This window comes from Choloepus didactylus, chromosome 3, assembly GCF_015220235.1.
Source record: "Choloepus didactylus isolate mChoDid1 chromosome 3, mChoDid1.pri, whole genome shotgun sequence".
NCBI classification, from domain to species: domain Eukaryota; kingdom Metazoa; phylum Chordata; class Mammalia; order Pilosa; family Megalonychidae; genus Choloepus; species Choloepus didactylus.
Window position 1 is genome coordinate 132,657,773 of NC_051309.1, and position 19,285 is coordinate 132,677,057.

Here is a 19,285-nt window from a genome sequence, read left to right on the forward strand (position 1 = left end):
TGTTACCATTACCACAATCCATTACCAAAACTTTTCCAACACCCCAAACTCTGTACCAATTAAGCACTAACTCCCCATTCCCTACCCCCACTTTAGCCCCTGGTAGCCTGTATACTAGTTTCCGACCCTATAAAACTACTTATTCTAATTATTTCATGTCAGAGAGATACTATAATATTTGTCCTTTTGTGCCTGCCTTATTTCATTCAGCATGATTGTTTTAGTTTTCTAAAGTTGACAAAATGCAACATACCAGAAACAGACTGGCTTTTAGTAATTGGGATTTATTAGCTTACAAGTTTACAGTTCTGAGGCTGTGAAAATGTCCAAATCAAGGCATCAACAAGACGATACCTCCTTCCTGAAGACAGGCTGCTGGTCCTTCTCTCCTGGGTTTCATTGCTTTCAGCTTCTAGCTTCTCCATCTGTAGCTTTCTTTCTGAGCTTCTGTCTGTATCCTTTCACAGCTGCTGTCTTTCTCTTGTCTTTCATCCTCTTATAAAGGACTCTAATAAAAGGAGAAAGACCCACCTGGGGCATGGTTCACAAGCTTCAACTGAAATAACCTAATTACAAGGTCCCACCCACAATAAGTTTATACCCTCAGGAAGAGATTAGCTTTAAGAACACGATCTTTTCTGGGCTACATTTATGATGATATATTCAAGGTATCCAAGTTGTCACATTGTGCCAGTTTTGATGTATTATGTCCCCCAAAACTCCATTATCTTTGACACAGTCTTGTGGGGGCAGACATATTAGTGTTGACTGGATTTGAATCCTTTGATTGTTTCCATGGAGATGTGACTCAATCAGCTGTGAGTGACATGTTTGGTTGGATAATTTCCATGGAGGTATTACCCTGCCCATTCAGGGGGGTTGTTAACTGGATCACTGGAGTCATATAAAGGAGTTCACACAGACAGAAGGACCTCAGAACAACTGAAAGTGACATTTTGAAGAGGAGCTGCAGCTAATAGAGGACAAAATGCCCCAAGAGCAACATTTTGGAGAATGCCATTTTGAAACACAACCTAGGAGCAAGCAGACACCAGCCATGTGCCTTCCAAGCTAACAGAGGCTTTCTGGAATGCCAAGGACCATACTTTAGTAAAGGTATCCCATTGTTGATGCCTTACCTTGGACACTATTATGGCCTTAAGACTGTATCTTTGTAACCAAATAAACCCCCTTTATAAAAGCCAATCCATTCCTGGTATTTTGCATAACAGGCAGTATTAGCAAACTGGAATGCACATGTATCAGAACTTCATTCCTTTTTATGGCTAATATGCCATTGTATGCATATACCATATTTTGTTTATCCATTCATGGGTTGATGGACACTTGGGTTGCTTCCATCTTTTGGAAACTGTGTATAATACCACTGTGAACATTGTTTTGCAACAAATGTTTGAGTCCCAACTTTCAATTTTAGGGAGTATATACCTAGAAATAGGATTGCTGGGTAATACAGTAATTTTATACTTAGCTTTCTAAGGAACTGACAAACTGTTTCCCAAATTGGCTATACCATTTTGCATTCTCACCAATGAATAGGGTTCCTATTGAAAGGGACTGAAACCATCACATACTTCACTTACTAACAAAGATTGTCACATACTAGTCCAGTAGAATAGACCCTCTTATCCCCAGTACGCCCAGATTAAGTGGCAGAGTCCTTGTCTAATAACAAGTAGTCCAAATCAGTCTGCTGTGCATGCACTGAAAGAGGGACCCTGAACTTAAAGTGACCCAGTGACATAAAACACCTTGTAAATGGAATTAAAATGAGCCAGAACAATAGGAAAAAGAAACACTGGACCCAAAAAGAAAGTGAGGGGTCTATTACTAGTTCTGGCAACATCACAGGCCCAACTATCACAACAAAGGACCAATATACAGAAGTAGCTAGTTTGCAGTCCCTAATTTGAATATTTTAAACAGCCAATTATAATAGTTAACCAGCAGTTGCTAATTTAGATATTTACTAACCAATCACTATATGACAATATCCCAAATATCCTTGTCTTCACTTCCCTTTGTTTGATTTTAATAAAAACCCATGTTTCTCTATTTTGAGGAGATAGATTTGAGACTAGGTGTGTCTCCTGATCTCTGCTGGCTTACTTTGCAACAAAGGTCTTTCTTTTTTCCCTGAAGTCTCCATGTCTCTTTTTGGCTCAGAATGCATCAGGTGAGGGCTCAGCTTTGAAAAGGTCCAGCTCACTATTTCTCCATATCCTCTCCAATACTTGTTATTTTCCACTTTTTGAATAGTAGCCATTCTAGTGGATGTGAAATGGTATCTCATTGTGGTTATCATTTGCATTTCCCTAATGACTAATGATGTTGAGCATCTTTTCATGTGCTTTTTGGGCATTTATATAACTTCTTTGGAGAAATATCTATTCAAGTCTTTTGCCCTTCTTAAATTGGATTGTTTTTCTGTGATTGAGTTGTGGGATTACTTTTTATATTCTTATGATAAATCTGTATTAGATACGTGGTCCCAAATATTTTCTCCCATTCTTTAGGTTGTCATTTTACTTTCATGATAAAGTCCTTTGGAGCACAGCAGTTTTTAATTTTGATGAAGTCTTGTTTATCTATTTTTTCTTTCATGGCTCATGCTTTTTGGTGTAAAGGCTAAGAAACCACTGTCTAGCATGAGGCCCAGAAGATAGATCGCTATGTCTTCTTCTAGGAGTTTTATGGTTTTGGACCTATATTTAGGTCTTTGAGCCTTTTTGAGTTGAATTTTGTGTATGCTGTGGGGGGAGGGGGTCTGTCTTCACTCTTTTGCATATAGATATCCAGTTTTCTCAGCATCATTTATTGAAGAGATATGCTTGTCCCATTGAGTAGACTTGGCAACCTTGTCAAAAATTAATTGGCCATAGATGTGAGGGTTTATTTCTGAACCCTCATTCAGTTGCACTTTTCTATATGTCTGTTTTGTGCCAGTATCATGCTGTTTTGCTTACAGTGGCTTTGATACAAGTTTTAAGATTGGGAAGTATGAGTCCTCCAAATTTGTTATTCTTTCTCAAGATGGATTTAGCTATTTGGGGAACCTTACCATTTCATATAAATTTGATGTTGGCTTTTCCATTTCTGCAAAGAAGCTTTTTCCTCAAAAAACTGATTGAGCAAGAATCCAATCTTATAAACAACAACAAAAGAATGAATCCATTTGGGATTATAAGGAGTAATTATCTCAGCCTTTAGTTCTCATGCAGGGATTACATGATGTAGAATGGCAGCTACGGCTTATTTCTTTAGGTTAGAGGCAGTTCATAGATAATGGGTATCGTAGGTGAGACAGACAACACATTGAGACATGGAAAGTGGAATTAAATTATATGAACTTTTAAACTAGTCCTTCCTACCTACAGTCAAGGAATTTAGGATCATACTACAATGTAGTGTTGTTATTGGTGGCAACAGACTGGTAACAATATGTATTTGATTAGGTATCTGTATCTATATCTACCTGTATATCTACTTCTCTTTCTCTCTCTCTGTCTCTCTCTCTCTCCTCATGTGTATATGCATTTTGGTTGCTAAAGCTGCTGGAATGCAATATACCAAAAAAAGGATTGACTTTTAACAATGGGGATTTTATAAGTTACAAGTTTACAGTTCTAATGCCATGAAAATGTCCAAATTAAGGCATCAAGAGAAAGATACCTTCTTTGAAGAAAAGCTGCTGGCATCCAGGGTTCCACTGTCACATGGGAAGGCACGTGGTGACACCTGCTGGTCCTTCTCTCCTGGTTATGGTTTCAATGGCTGTCTTCAAATGTCTCTGGGCATTTCTCTCTTAGCATCTCTCAGCTCTCTGAGTTTCATCTGTCTTTTATCCTCTCATAGAGGACTCCAGCAAGGGGATTAAGACCCACCTTGAATTGGCTGGGTTACATCTCCATGGAAACAACCTAATCAAAAGACCCCACCCACAATAGGTCTGCCTCCACACCACAAGAATGACTAAAATAACACGGCTTTCCTGGGGTACATAACAGCTCCAAACCAGCACAATATGCATCTGTATGTATTTAACAAAAGCCAATCGTATCTCAGTGGCCCAAATTTCAGCTCTTTTTCCAGGCAGCCCAATGCCAGGAAATGTTCAGAGTAATCTTGGTGATGGTCCTATAGTAGGTGGCTATTACCACCTCATTGGAAGTGTAAGTCAATCATATCTGCAAGGACTGGCAATAGCAGGTGTCCAAGCACCTGATACAGCCTAGAAGCTGACAACCACGGTGCCCTTCAGGCCTGTCTGGATTGATTGTTACCATAGGGATGCAACACTCTCAAGAAGAAGCACTCTCAAGCAGCTGAACAACAGTTTTAAAGAAGCTTGGAAACAATTGCAATGTAGCAGGTACCCCACAGCCCAGAGAGAAATTTAAGAATACCTTTTTCTTGGAGAGGATGCATCTAATTCAGCACCAAACACAAAGCCATTTAGAATAATCTCTTCCATCAATCTTCATACAATACTGTACATTAGATGAGTATATAAGCTGAGAGAACACAAAGCTATATGACTCTTTTGAACACTTGCTGGATGTAGTTGCTCAATTGCAAAACAAAGCTATTATGCAGCTTGTATTTTGCCTTTTGTCCACAAGAATGATTCTTCAAAGAAAATTTTTAAAAATTCTTTGTTTAAATCAAGATTTGTTATTTTTCAAAATTCAAGACAAATTCAAGTATATCAGTAATTACATTATATGTGAATGAAATAAAACTCCAAGTAAAAGACAAAGTTTGTCAAACTGGATTAAAAAAATCCACCTAACTTTATGATGCTTACAAGGAACACATTTAAAGTTGAAAGTAAAAGGATGGAACACATATACCACACAAACATACCCAAAAGACAGCTGTTATAGCTATACTAATATCAGACTTAAAGAGAACATTTAATAAAGTAAAAATGGCCAAACTAATTAGCCATCAGAAAAATGTATATTAAAACTACAATCACAGTCAAAACCAATCAAAAGTAAATGGACAGCATCAAGCTTTGATGAGGATGTAGAGTAATCGAATCTCTCATATACTTCCAGAGGGAGTACAAATTTTAGTACTATTACTTTAGAAATGGCAATATCTATTGAAACTGAACATATACCCTGGGATCCAGCAGTTCTCTCCTAAATATATAACAACAGAAATAACTGCGTGTCTTCAGCAAAAGTTGTGAGCAAGAATGTTCATGGAAGCTTTAAACATAATATTCCCAAACTAGAAATAACCCAGATAGCCATTGATAGCTTAAAGAATAAATATACATTCATGTATGCATAAAATAGAATATTATACAGTAATCAGAAAAAGCAAACTATTACATGCAAAAATGTAGATGACTCTCACTGACATTATGTTATGCAAAAAAAAACAGACACCAAGAATCATATATTGAATAACTCTATGAATGTGAAGTTCAAAGGCAAGCAAATCTAATTCCTGGTAATAACAGTCAGGATAGTATTTACTTTAAGTGTTACTTACTGGGAGATGCAAAAGGAAACCTTCTGGTTAATGTTGTCTATCTTGGTTTGAACAATAGGTGGATTCATTTGTAAAAATTCTTCAAGACACACTCTTAAAATTTGTGTATTTTGTTGTATGTATGTTATGTCAATAAAAACTTTTGCAAAAGTTATTGAAGGAAAAATACCTAAAGGCAAACAAAATGTTAACTCAGTACAGTTGCCTTTGTTTTCTTCTCTTTCTTCATTTTCTAAATTTGTCCATTAAACATGTATTAATTGTGCCTTAATAAAACAAATGGTTCTTACAACAACAAAAGTAAGAGAAGTCTGTAGTAAAGAAGTTTTGAAGTACTTTGGTAGTAAACACAATATATTAAGCCAAATATTAAAGCATTGACATTTAATAAACTTTTAGTATGATCATGTTTAGAGGACATTATTACTGAATGTGGTTACCATAGACTACAGGTGGTTAATTCTCCTGGGTCAACAGGAGGATAACTGTCACATTAGAATTTTTATCCTGCCATGGATGTGTTTTCTGTTTTTCTGCTCTTCTTTTTCACTTCATATCTGTTATGCAGGTCTTTTTGCTGCCAGGATCTTATTATTTTAGTAATTAAGTGCAGAGACTTCTGAGTCAGATTTCCTATATTCAAATTGTCCACCCACCACTTAATAAGCATAACCTTAGGGAAACTATTTGACATTTCTGTTGTTCAGTTTCCCTGTAAATTAAAAAGTAATATTTTTATTATTAATAATAATAAAAGACAAATATTTTCCTCATTAAATGAGTTAATACATGTAAAGTAGATAAAGCAGCACTAAGCACATATAAGTACTCAAAAAAGGCTAGCAATTATTGTTTTGCCTAGGGTTTGAATTTACAGCCATATCCATAGCCACTTATAATTGCTTTAATTGAAGCTTTGCAGTTTGTCACGCAGTCTCATTTAACTCTGAATGAAATTTTCTGTCAGAAGGATGCCTTGGATATTTGAAATGTTTCCAGCCAATCTTAATAACTGCTCATATTTCATAGTCATCCACCTCCTCTCTTCATCACACACTCCGGTTAACTCCCTGATTTTTTTTTTTTTTTTTTTTGGCTATTCTAATAAATACACAGGGATTATTTTCTGGAACACCTGCAGTTTTGTAAATAGCAACATCTGAGCTTTCAATTAAAATGAGCAACTCTTGAACTATTGCTTCATTATGGCTTTTGTTTTAAACAACACTAAGTAAAATGTTGAATAAAATGGAAGCTTGAGGATATTTTGTTCACATGTTTAAGCCACATGTATGGAGCTCTTATTATGCACCAGGAAATGTGCTACTCACTGAGGACACAGCAATTAACCAGCAGAGTCTTCAGGAAATTTTGATTGGTGGGAGAGATACAGATACAAATCAATAATTAAAATGCCAAAAACAAAACAAACAAAATTGTTCTGATAAGAGAGGTGGAGGGATAATGAGAGAACTAGAGGGCAAGTCTTCCTCGGGAGCTTGTACCGCCCCAAGACCCAGACAAGAGGGACACTGCTCTGGGCACTGTGCCTTAGATGGCTCAGGTTCCAACACACTCAAACACAAACCAGTTTATTAAAGAGCACGTGAGCTTCCTCCCACTCAGGACTCAACACTCAGGGTGGGCAAAATGCTATGGAAACATCGACTCATGACCAAGTCTGGTCAGGCCCGAAGGGAATAAATGCTCCTTCACATCTCTTTCCCCATGTCCTCAAAACTAGAGGTGGTAAGGCACCAAGACTGGAAAGGTTTATGGGTTGTGTTGCTGTCGGCATAAGAGACTGACACTGCTTCTAAGTGCAGGAAGGACTCAGCAGCACAAGTTCATCCATAAGACAGAAAACATTAATTACCTTGTCAAACTCTTCCCTTCTGAGAGCTTAAAAACAATAGAGTCTTCCATAATGAAGTATGGAAGTAGTGCCAAGTGACCATTTTCTTACTTCTCTTACTAACTTTGGAGATACACATTAAATTGGCACAGTAGGTACAATTATTGACTGAGGAACATTTTGCAATGTTAAACTAATCATTTTTCTCTTAAATGTGTACCTATGTAAATCTAGGCATAACATGTTGTGAAATGTGATATCAATTTTTTATTACTAAATGGATATGAATGCTAGCATTGAAGAGATTTATTTTTCTAAAAAAAATTAGGATTTGAGTTAAAAATATTCACAATTAAATTAAAATTTCATCTTACAATTTTTAATGCATTGATATTTATTAATTGTGATTCACATTTTGCCTTTAAATTTTTTTAAATAACTTTGAATATTTTTTAGAAGGCAAATATTTGAAAAACAAAAAGTAATTTTCTATTTTTAAATTTCTGTTTTTAGGTTTTTAATTCAAATATTGTATACTTTGATCACAATTATTTTTTTATTTTTCAATCTTTTAGATAAGGGATTAACAAACTATGGTGCATTAGATAAATATGGCCAATCTGTTTTTATTCAGCAAAGTTTTTGCATTTTTGTTTTTATTTTTTGTTATTCATGCAATATTTTATTTGCTGACTTCTTTGAAACCTTCCAAAATTCATAATGACCAATGGACATTTCCATGTTGCTCAACATGACAAATTTCTAACAAAAAGTATTTTAATGTACAGTTCCTTCATTTTACTCTTGAGGAATCAACATGTGAAAATTACATTTAGGTAGTAAAACTCAGGTTACAAATACAAGATAAATATCAACTAACTTCATATCTCTGGTTTACTGGAAAACACAATAGTCGAGAGTCATGCTTAACACCTTGGTTAAGTAAAGAGAAAATGGGCAGGGGAGTCACAGAGGTATGCAAAGATTTAACAGTTCAAATAATCCTTAGCCCTTCTAAGAAATTATAGGTAGGATATATGTAGTAACCATTTCTGTAATAAGGTGATTTCAGTCATTAGTGCCCATCATTCAGCTCATGTGTTCAAAGTAATTGCAGTTATTTTTTTTAAGGTTATGGGAATTTTTTTCCCTTGCCCTTTTATTGAGATATAGGTACATACCATACAATCATCCAAAGGGTATGATCAATTGTTCACAGTATCAACATATAGTTGTGCATTTATCACCACAATTTTTGAACATTTTCATTATTCAAAAAAAATTAATAAAAATAAGAATAAAAAAGAACACCCAAAAGAGCCCCCCATACCCCCCCAATTATTCATTTACTTTTGTCCCCATTTTTATACTCATCTGTCCATACACTGGATAAAGGGAGTGTGAGCCACAAGGTTTTCACAATCACATGGTCAAACCATATAAGCTATATAATTTTACAATCATGTTCAAGATACAAGGGTTGCAGTTCAACAGTTTTAGGTATTTCCTTCTAGCTATTCTAATACACTAAAATCTAAAAAGGGATATCTATATAATGCATAAGAATAACCTCTAATTTGAAATCTCTCAGCCCTTAAAACTTTGTTTCATTTTTCTTCTCCCTTTTGGTCAAGAATGCTTTCTCAATCCCACAATGCCAGGTCCAGGCTCACCCCTGAGAGTCATGTCCCATGTTGCCAGGGAGATTTACTCCCCTGGGAATCAGGTCCAAAGTAGCGGGGAGGACAGCAAGTCCACCTGCCAAGTTGGCTTAGAAAGAAAGGCCACATCTGAACAACAAAAGAGGTTCTCTGGGAGTGACTCTTAGGCATAATTAAAAGTAGGCTTAGCCTCTCCTTTGAAGTAACAGGCTTCATAAGGGCATGCCCCAAGATTGAGGGCTCAGCTGACTAAGTTGGCAATCTCCAGGTAGGTAAATTTAATATTTCCATATTTTTCTGCCATCCCTCAAGGAGGCTCTTCAAATACTTTTTTATCCTTTGCCAGAATTACTCTGGGATATATTGGGACTTCACGCAAGACCTGTACAGACAAACAGGTCTCACTCCCTATTCAAGGTTCATGTAATTATGGTGTTTGAATAAACTGACCATAAAAGTTAAATTATATAGTGTGCTACAGAAAATAAAGATGCTCCACCAAATAAACATCTCTACCTTTGGTCTCACACAGAAGTTGAAGCTTTAAAACACAGTCAATATCATCTTCTACCTTTTAGTCTGATTTACCTTAGTCTTAACCAAGGCAATTTAGTTCATATCTCTAACTGAAGTCTGGTCTCTTTTTTCAGCTTCTTTAACATTTGCTGTATGGTATAATGTTGACATGCATAGCTACCAAACTCTAGCTCTAAGTCCCAGGTGTCACAGAGATACCTGAAGTTTCAGGAACCAACCAGGTTATACACAAGAGCTCAGCATCTCAGAATCTAGAAATAACCATTACAACTCAGGAATAGAGGTAACTGCTATTAACAGCATACAATCTAGGAACCATTACAATAAGCTTCCCCTGATAACCTATGCCCTTAGATTCAGTTCTCAGAGTTTGCATATTACAATTAGTCCATATTGTGAGGCCTTATAATGTCTGTCTTTTCATTTCTGGCTTATTTCATGAACATAGTGTCCTCAGGGTCCATTTACCTAGTTGTATACCTTACAACTTAATTTCTTCTTGCAGCTGCTCAATATTCCATTGTATGTATAAATCACAGTTCACTCTTCCATTCAGCAGCCAATAGGCCGCCTCCATCCATTGTGAATTGTGAATACTGTCGCCATAAACACGATATGCAAATGTCCATTCATCTCCCTGCTCTCAGTTCTTCCAAGTATATACCCAATAACAGGGTTGCAGGACCATATGGCAACCCCACACTTAGGTTCCTCTGGAACCATCAGACTGCCCTCCAGATGGGCTGCACCATTCTACTTCTGCACCAGCGGTGATTAGGTATATCCCTCTCTCCACTTTTTTTCTCCAACACTTGTACCCCTGTTTATTTTTTTATTATTATTTGTGTGTGTGTGTGGTTCACTCTTGCACTTGACAACCATGGACCCATTAGTAAACAATCAGTGGTTCCCAGTATAATCAATCACACGGTAATGCATTCACCATCACAATATATATGTGGACATTTCCATTTCTTCTGCAAAAAAAAGAGGAAGAGGAGAAAAAAGACAAAAGAAAAAAAAAGACAAATAAAAAAATAAAAAAGAAAATAAAATGCACTAAAAAGTTCGGACAACACCACCACCACCAAGAATCCCATACCCCTCCCTTATGTTCCCCTCTTATAGACATTTAGCTTTGGTATATTGCCTTTGTTACAATTAGTGGAGGCATATTACAATGTTACTGTTAACTATAGACTAGTTTTCATTGATTTTTCCCCCAATACCGTCCCATTCTCAACACTTTGCAAAGTTGACATTCATTTGTTCTCCCCCATGTAAAAACATTCTCATATTTGCATGTTTAACACCATCATTGACCACTCTAGTTTTCACTAAGTTATATAGTCAGTCCTACCCTTTACCTTCTATCTTTCCTTCTGGTGTCCTACATATCCCTAGCCTTCCTCTTCCAACCATTCTCACACTCATCTTCATTCAGTGTACTTACAATACTGTGCTACCGTCGCACAGTATCATGCTACCATCTATTTCTGTATCTATACAATCTATGTTGTTGAATATTCTGTACTCCTTCAGCATGAAATGTCCAATCTCTACCCTCTTTCTATCCTCTGATAACCTGGTTCTCCACTTTAACTCTCAAAGTTTGCTCGTTAATGTTAGCTCATATTAGTGAAACCATACAGTATTTGTCCTTTTGGCTAGTTTCACTCAATGTAACGTCCTCAAGGCTCAACCACATTTGTTATATCTTTGTGACTTTATTCTGTCTTACAGCTGCATAATATTCCATCATATGTATACACCACAGTTTGTCAATCCAATCAACCATTGATGGACATTTGGGCTGTTTCCATGTCTTGGCAATCATGAATAATGCTGCTATAAACACTGGTGTGCTAATGTCTGTTCATGTCCTTGCCTTCAGTTCCTCCAAATATATACCTAGTATGCTGGTTTGGATATATTATGTCCCACAAGATTGCCATATTCTTTAATGCAATCTTGTGGGGGTAGACTGATTAGTCTATTGATCAGGGTGGAACCTCTGATTGAATTATTTCCATGGAGGTATGGCCCCACCCATTCAGCATGGGTCTTGAATTAGTTTACTGGAGTATTTAAGAGAGAAGCTAAGAGGCAACACAGAGCCACACATTTGCTGATAATAAAAGGTGACTGGAGATGTGGCCAGAAGGAGGTTTGGAGATACTAAGCTAAGAGATAAAGCCAAGTTTGCCCTGGAGCAGCTAAGAGAGGACTACCAGATGCTTAGACAGAAGACCACTGGAATCAGAAGCTGAAAGCAACGCAGCCTGGGAGCAAAGGACCAGCAGACACCAGCCACATGCCTTCTCAGCTAACAGAGGTGTTCCAGATGCCATCAGCCATTCTTCAGTGAAGGTATTTTCATCAATGCCTTAGTTTGGACACATTTATGGCCTTAGGACTGTAAATCTGCAACCAAATAAATCCCCTTTTACAAAAGTCAATCCATTTTTTTGGTAGTTTGCATAATGGCAGCTCTGGCAAACCAGAACACCTAGTAATGGGATTGCTGGATCATATGGTAATTCTATACTTAGCTTCCTGAGGAACCACCACACTGCCTTCCAGAGTAGTTGCACCATTCTATATTCCCACCAACAGTGAATAAGTGTGCCTCTTTTGCCACATCCTTTCCAGTACTTGTAATTTTCTTTTCTTTAATTTATAATGGCTTTCTAGTAGGTGTGAGATGGTATCTCATGGTTTTGATTTGCATTTCCCTAATAGCCAGTAAAATTGAGCATCTTTTCATATGTTTTTGAGCCATTTGTATTTCCTCTTCAGAAAAATGTCTGTCCATATCTTTTGCCCATTTTTAAATTGGGTTATTTGTCTTTTTGTTGTTGAGTTGTAGGATAGCTTCATATAATCAGGATATTAAACCCTTATCTGATATGTGGCTTCCAAATATTGTCTCCTATTGTGTAGGCTGCCTTTTTACTTTTCTGGCAAAATCCTTTGATGCATGAAAGTGTTTAATTTTGAGGAGATCTCATTTATCTATTTCTTCTTTGATTGCTTGCACTTTGGATGTAAGGTCTAGAAACCACCTCCTATCACAATATATCTTTACGATATTTTCCTACATTTTCTTCTAAAAGTTTTATGGTCTTAGCTCTAATATATTGGTCTTTGATCCATTTAGAGTTAATTTCTTATAAGGTATAAGATAGGAGTCCTCTTTCATTCTTTTGAATATGGCTTTCCAGTTCTCCAAATACTATTTATTGAAGAAGCTGCTCTGTCACAGTAGTGTTGGCTTGACCACCTTATCAAAGATCAACTGTCTGTAGATGAGAGGATCTATTTCTGAAAACTCAGTTCAATTCCATTGTTTGGTATATCTATCTTTATGCCAGTACCATGCTGTTTTGACCACTGTAGCTTTGTAATATGCTTCAAAGGTAGTGTGAGACCTCCCACTTCATTCCTCTTTCTCAAGATATATTTGGCTATTTGGGGCACCTTGCCCTTCCAAATAAATTGTTATTCATTTTTCTATTTCTGTAAAGTAAGTTGTTGGGATTTTAATAGGTATTGCATTGAATCCATATATTAATTTTGGTAGAATTGACATTTTAACTATATTTAGTCTTCTAATCCATGATTAAAGTATGTCTATCCATTTTTAAGATCCTGTTTGATTTCTTTAAGCAATTTCTTGTAGTTTTCTCTGTATAGGTCTTTTGTGTCTTTGGTTAAATTTATTTATAAATATTTTATTCTTTTGGTTGCTGTTATAAATGGATTTTTTTTCTTGATTTTCTCCTCAGATTGCTCCTTATTAGTGTATAGAAATACTACTGATTATTGCTTGTTGATCTTGTATTCTGTCACTTTGCTGTATTCATTTATTAGCTCTAGTGGCTTTGCTGTAGAGTTTTCAGGATTTTCTACATATAGGATCATGTTATCTGCAAACAATGAAAGTTTTACTTGTTCCTCTCCAATTTGTATGCCTTTTATTTCTTTTTCTTGCCTAATTGCTCTAGCTATAACTTCCAGCACAATGTTGAATAACAATAGTGACAGTGGGAATCCTTGTCTTGTTCCTGATCTTGGAGGGAAAGCTTTCAGTCTTTTCCCATAGAGTACGATGTTAGCTGTGGGTTTTTCATATATTGCCTTTATCATATTGGGGAAGGTCCCTTCTATTCCTATCCTTTTGAGTGTTTTTATCAAGACCAATTCATACCTTTTCTGCACGAATTGAGATGATCATGTGTTTTTTCAGCTTTTATTTATTGGTATGGTGTATCACATTAACTGATTTTCTTGTGTTAAACCAGCCTTGCATACCTGGAATAAATCCCATCTGGCCATGGTGTACAATGCTTTTAATGTGCTGCTGGATTTGATTTGTGAGTATTTTTTGAGGAGTTTTGCATCCATATTCATTAAAGAGATTGGTCTATAATTTTCTTTTCTTGTAGTATCTTTGCCTGGCTTTTGTATTAGGGTGATGCTGCTTCATAGAATGAGTTAGGTAGCTTTCCCTCCTCTTCAATTTTTTTGAAGAGTTTGAGCAGTATTGGTACTAATTCTTTCTTTAATGCTTGGTAGAATTCCCATGTAAAGCCATCTGGTCCTGAACTTTTCTTTTTAGGGAGCTTTTTGATGACTGATTCAATCTCTTTACTTGTGACTGGTCAGCTATTTCTTCTTGTGTCAATGTTTATTGTTCATGCTTTTCTAGGAAGTTGTCCATTTTGTCTAAGTTGTCTAGTTTATTAGCATATAGTTGCTCATAGTAGCCTCTCATTATCTCCTTTATTTCTGTGGCATCAATGGTTATGTACTCCTTCCCATTTCTAATATTATTAGCAATCTCTCTTTCTCTCTCTCTCTCTCTCTCTCCCTCTCTCTCTCTTTCTCTCTCTTAGCCTACCTAAGGGTTCATAGATTTTATTGATTCTCCCAAAAAACCAGCTTCTGGTTTTGTTGATTCCCTATTGTATGCTCTCAGTTTCATTTATTTCTGCTCTAATCTTTGTTATTTCTTCCCTTCTGTTTGCTTTGGGGTTAGTTTGCTGTTCATGCTCTATTTTCTCCAGGTGAACAGTTAATTCCTCAATATTTGATCTTTCTTCTTTTTTAATATAGGCATTTAAGGCAATAAATTGCCCTCTCAGCACAACCTTTGCTGCATCCCATAAGTTTTGATATGTTGTGTGTTCATTCTCATTTGCCACAAGATGTTTACCTAATTCTTTTGTAATTTCTTCCTTGACCCACTGGTTGTTTAAGAGGTGTTACTCAGCCTCCATATATTTGTGAAATTTCCAGCCATGCACCTGTTATTGATTTCCAGCTTCATTCCATTATGATCTGAAAGAGTGCTTTGTAAAATATCAATGTTTTTAAATTTATTCAGACTTGCTTTGTGACTCAACATGTGGTCTATCCTCAAGAATGTTCCATGTACACTTGAGAAAAATGTGTATCCTTCTTTTGTGGGGTGTAGTGTTCTACAGATGTCTGTTAAGTCTAGTTCATTTATCATACTATTCAAATCTCTGTTTCCTTATTGATCCCCTGTCTAGATGTCCTATCCATTGATGAAAGTGGTGTATTGAAATCTCCAGCTATTATTGTAGAGGTGTCTACTTCTCCCTTCAGTTTTGTCAGTGTGTTTTGGGGTGCTCTAGCTTGCCGCATAAATATTTATGATTGTTATGTCTTCTTAATGAATTGTTCATTTTATTAATATATAGTGTCCTTTGTCTCTTTTGTTTTACATTTGAAGTCTAAGTTGTCAGATATTAGTATAGCTACCCATGCTCTTTTCTGGTTGTTGTTTGCATGAAATATCTTTTTCCAACTTTTCACGTTCAACCTATTTTTGTCCTTGTGTCTAAAGTGAGTGTCTTGTAGGCAGCGTATAGATTGGTCCTGTTTTTTGATCCATTCTGCCAGTCTATGTCTTTTTATTGGGAAGTTTAATCCATTAACATTTAATGTTATTACTGTAAGGGCAGTACTTTCTTCTACCATTTTGTCTTTTGAATTTATATATCATATCTTATTTTTTCCTCTCTTTCCTTTTACCTTTCGTGACAGTCTTTATTTATACACTCTTCCCCAAACCTCTCTTGTCTTTTTCTGTCAACCTGTAGCACTCCCTTTAGTATTTCTTGTAAAGCAGGTCTCTTGTTCACAAACTCTTCAGTGTCTGTTTCTCTGAAAATGTTTTAAACTCTCCCTCATTTTGAATGACAGTTTTGTGAGACATAGAATTCTTAGTTAGCAGTTTTCTTTTTCAATATCTTAAATATATCATACCACTGCCTTCTCACCTCCATGGTTTCTGCTGAGAAATCCACTCATAGTCTTATTAAGCTTGCCTTGTATGTGATGGATCACTTTTCTCTTGCTGCTTTCAGAATTCTCTATTTTTGACATTTGACAATATGAAATAATAAGTGTCTTGGTGGAGGTCTATTCAGGTCTATTCTGTTTGGGGTATGCTGCACTTCTTGGATCTGTAATTTTAGGTCTTTCATAAGAGATGGGAAATTTTGGTGATTACTTCCTCCATCATATTTCTGCCCCCTTTCTCTTCTGTTCTGCTTCTGGGACACCTATGATACATATATGCATGCACTTCATGTTATAGTTCAATTTCTGGGGCCCTGTTCATATTTTTCCATTCTTTCCCTATCTGTTCCTTTGCGTGTAGGATTTTAGATGTTCTGTCCTCTAGTTCACTTATCTTTTCTTCTGCCTCTTCAAATCTGTTGTAAGTCTACATTGTGTTTTTCATCTTTTCTACTGTATCTTTCATTCCCATAAGTTCTGCCATTTGTTTTTACAAACTTAAGTTCTTCCTTATGTTCACCCAATGTCTTCTTTATATCCTTCATCTTTTTTGCTGTATCTTGCCTCAACTCATTCATTTGATTTTTTAATTGAGTTAGCATGTTTGTTTGAGCATCTTTAATTAATTGTTTCAACTCCTGCATCTCATTTGAAGTGTTAGCTTGTTCCTTTGACTGGGCCGTATCTTCATTTCTCTTAGTGTGACTTGTAATTTTTTGTTGGTGTCTAGGCTTCTTGTTTCCTTGATTAGTGTATTCTAGAGGTTGTTTTCACTCTTTGGGGTTTCTTCTTGGTTGGCTGTGTTCTTTATCTGTTCTTTGGTATTCAGTTCAACTTATTCTAGACCTCTAGCATAGCTTCTGTTTAACTGATCAGAGTTTTTCAGCTCTTGTTATTCTGGTTCTTGATCTGCCTGAATCTCTGTCTCACTGGCCAGTTGTCAGATTAGCTCTGCTCCCCAGTCTCCTCTTATAACCAGGCACCCACAGCAGCCTGCTTCTGGGATGGTAGGCACTGGGCACCAAAGCAAGTTCTCTGTGTGTGGGTAAAATAAGTCTGCTGGCACCCAGTGTTGTTCTGTTTTTCACTAGCCAGCAAGCCTTGAGTTTGTTTTAAAGTACTGCTTTAACTATTGGGTATTCTATATTTCTCAACTTAAACAGGGCCAGTTTCTTGTGCACAGAGTGTAGACCAGCTCTGTTGAACAAGGGATAAGGTCTGGAGAGGTTCTCAGAAGTCCTAAAATTCCCTTGCACTTTCTAGTCTGCCCAGCAGATGGTGCTGTTTGGTGACTTAATTGTCCTCAGAAGGTGTTTACCTTCTGAATCCAAGGCTGTGTCTGACAATAGGAGGCTGAATTATCTCTTGGAGCTCAGCTGAGTCTGGCTGGGTGGGGCTGAATTACTTCTTAGAGCCCAGCTGAGCCTGGCAAGGTGGGACTCAATTATCTCTTGGAGCCTGGCTGAGTCTGGTTGCATGGGGCTGAATTTCCTTCTGATGCCCATGTTGGACTGGGCAGGGCTGAAGCCATGGGTTTCCTGCACCCTCACTTTGCTGGGTAAAGTCTGACTCAATGTGGGCCTGTGTCTTCCACTGTCTCTGCAGCAGAGGACTCCCCCAGCTGCCAGTTTTCAATCGTTCACCTGGCAAGCATCAGGCTGCTGGCTACTATGCTCCTCAAGGGTGGGGGGTGGGCTTTCAGACCCAGGGCTGGAACAGTCTCTGCCCATGTTTTCCCAGACTTTTCATCCCTCACTGATGTGGGCCTTGAAAATGTCCTCCATTATCCCCCTTATCTCCAAACAATGGGGATCTGTCTTATTGCTGTGAATGATTTTTTTGGTCTGTGTCCCTAGCAGGAGGTGAGAGGAATCCCAACTGCTGGCTCTGTGCTCCTTCAATAAGACTGAGTGAGGGGGAGGAGAGAGCACCTGCTGGCCCAGAACAGAGTTCTCCTAGCTTATATCTCTCTTATTCTTCAATCTAGCATCTGTAGGATCCTTCTTCCATCCATCCCCTCCTCCAGAGTTGAATAAGTCAGGGTTATCCAGCTTTTGTGCTGAATTCTGGGAAGAAGTTTTCTGCAGCTGATTATGTTACCATGTTGATGACATCACCACCAATTGCAGTTATTTTTGATGACTGAAAATTGGTTTCAAATAAGCTATACCTCAGTGAGCTAAGGATACTACAAATACCTTACATTCAAAAATATAGTCTAAATCTGGAACATTTAAGGTAAAGGAATATTTGCAATTCATAATTATTACCTTTAGATACAATGGAGATCACACTACTATACTTAATTGGGTGTATTTCTATGCATAGTTAATTTCAGTTACCATATTATGTATTTACTGGTCATCAACAGCACAAATTTTTATGCTCCAAAAGAATCATCAATCCAGTAAAATGGCTACATTTAATTTTCTTTTAAGGACAGATGAACTGTATTGAAGGAAGATTTGCTTCTCTTGATACCCTTTTCAAATTACTTATACAAATTTACCAAAGAAATAACTATATATTTTGCCTAGCATCAAATAATCTGCAAAAAGTTTTTAAGATAGGTGAATTTCATGTTCAATTTCCAAAAATAAATAGAGGCTTTCTAACTGAAAGCATTTACATCCCTAGCTCCCTAGCTTTCTAAAGTAAACATTAGAAAACAAAGTACAAAAAAAATGATCTCTGAGCTTTTGAATATCACACTTAGTTACATGAAGTATTTTCTGCCCCAACACTTCCTCAAATTAAAAAGATACTTATTTACTTACTGAGAACATGACAGTCTTCATTTCAAACCATTAGTTGGTTTCCATGGCAACACTGTGGGATTCCTTGGCTACCATAAGTCACATTAGTTGACTGTGGAATTTCTCAATCTTCTTTACATCTTGATCTTGGTCTGTTCAATACACCAAACAAACTAAATCATCTGTTACTTTAATACATAGACTCCCATCAGAATGCCTATAGAGAACCACATGTGCCTTCATGGGGTCAGTGAGGTAGAGCTTCTTGGCTACAAAGCTGAACTCCTCCCAGGTTTGGTACTGTGGCATCATGGGCTCAGGGTAGAGAGGGAGGGGGGAAGAAAGGCAAGGGTGTGGGATCCGAGGCAGCACAACATGGCACACCTACCTCCCATGGCCACCAGCTCAACAAAGTTTTATTGGTACATAGCCAAACCCATTCATTTACCTAGTGTCTATGAATGCTTTCACTCTACAATGGCAAGACTGAGTAGTTTCAATAGAGACCATATTGTGTACAAAGCCTAAAATATTCTTTATACCTCTTTACAGAAAAAGTTTGCCTGTACCTGCATTAGATAATTGAGAAGGAAAACCAGTCTATCTTCCATTTC

At 37.0% G+C, this 19,285-nt stretch overlaps 1 pseudogene; it reads right to left on the reverse strand.

The window, feature by feature from the left end:
• Positions 1-18,722: 18,722 nt before the first annotated feature.
• LOC119528796 lies at positions 18,723-18,980 on the reverse strand (annotated as a pseudogene).
• Between the last annotated feature and the right edge of the window lie 305 nt (positions 18,981-19,285).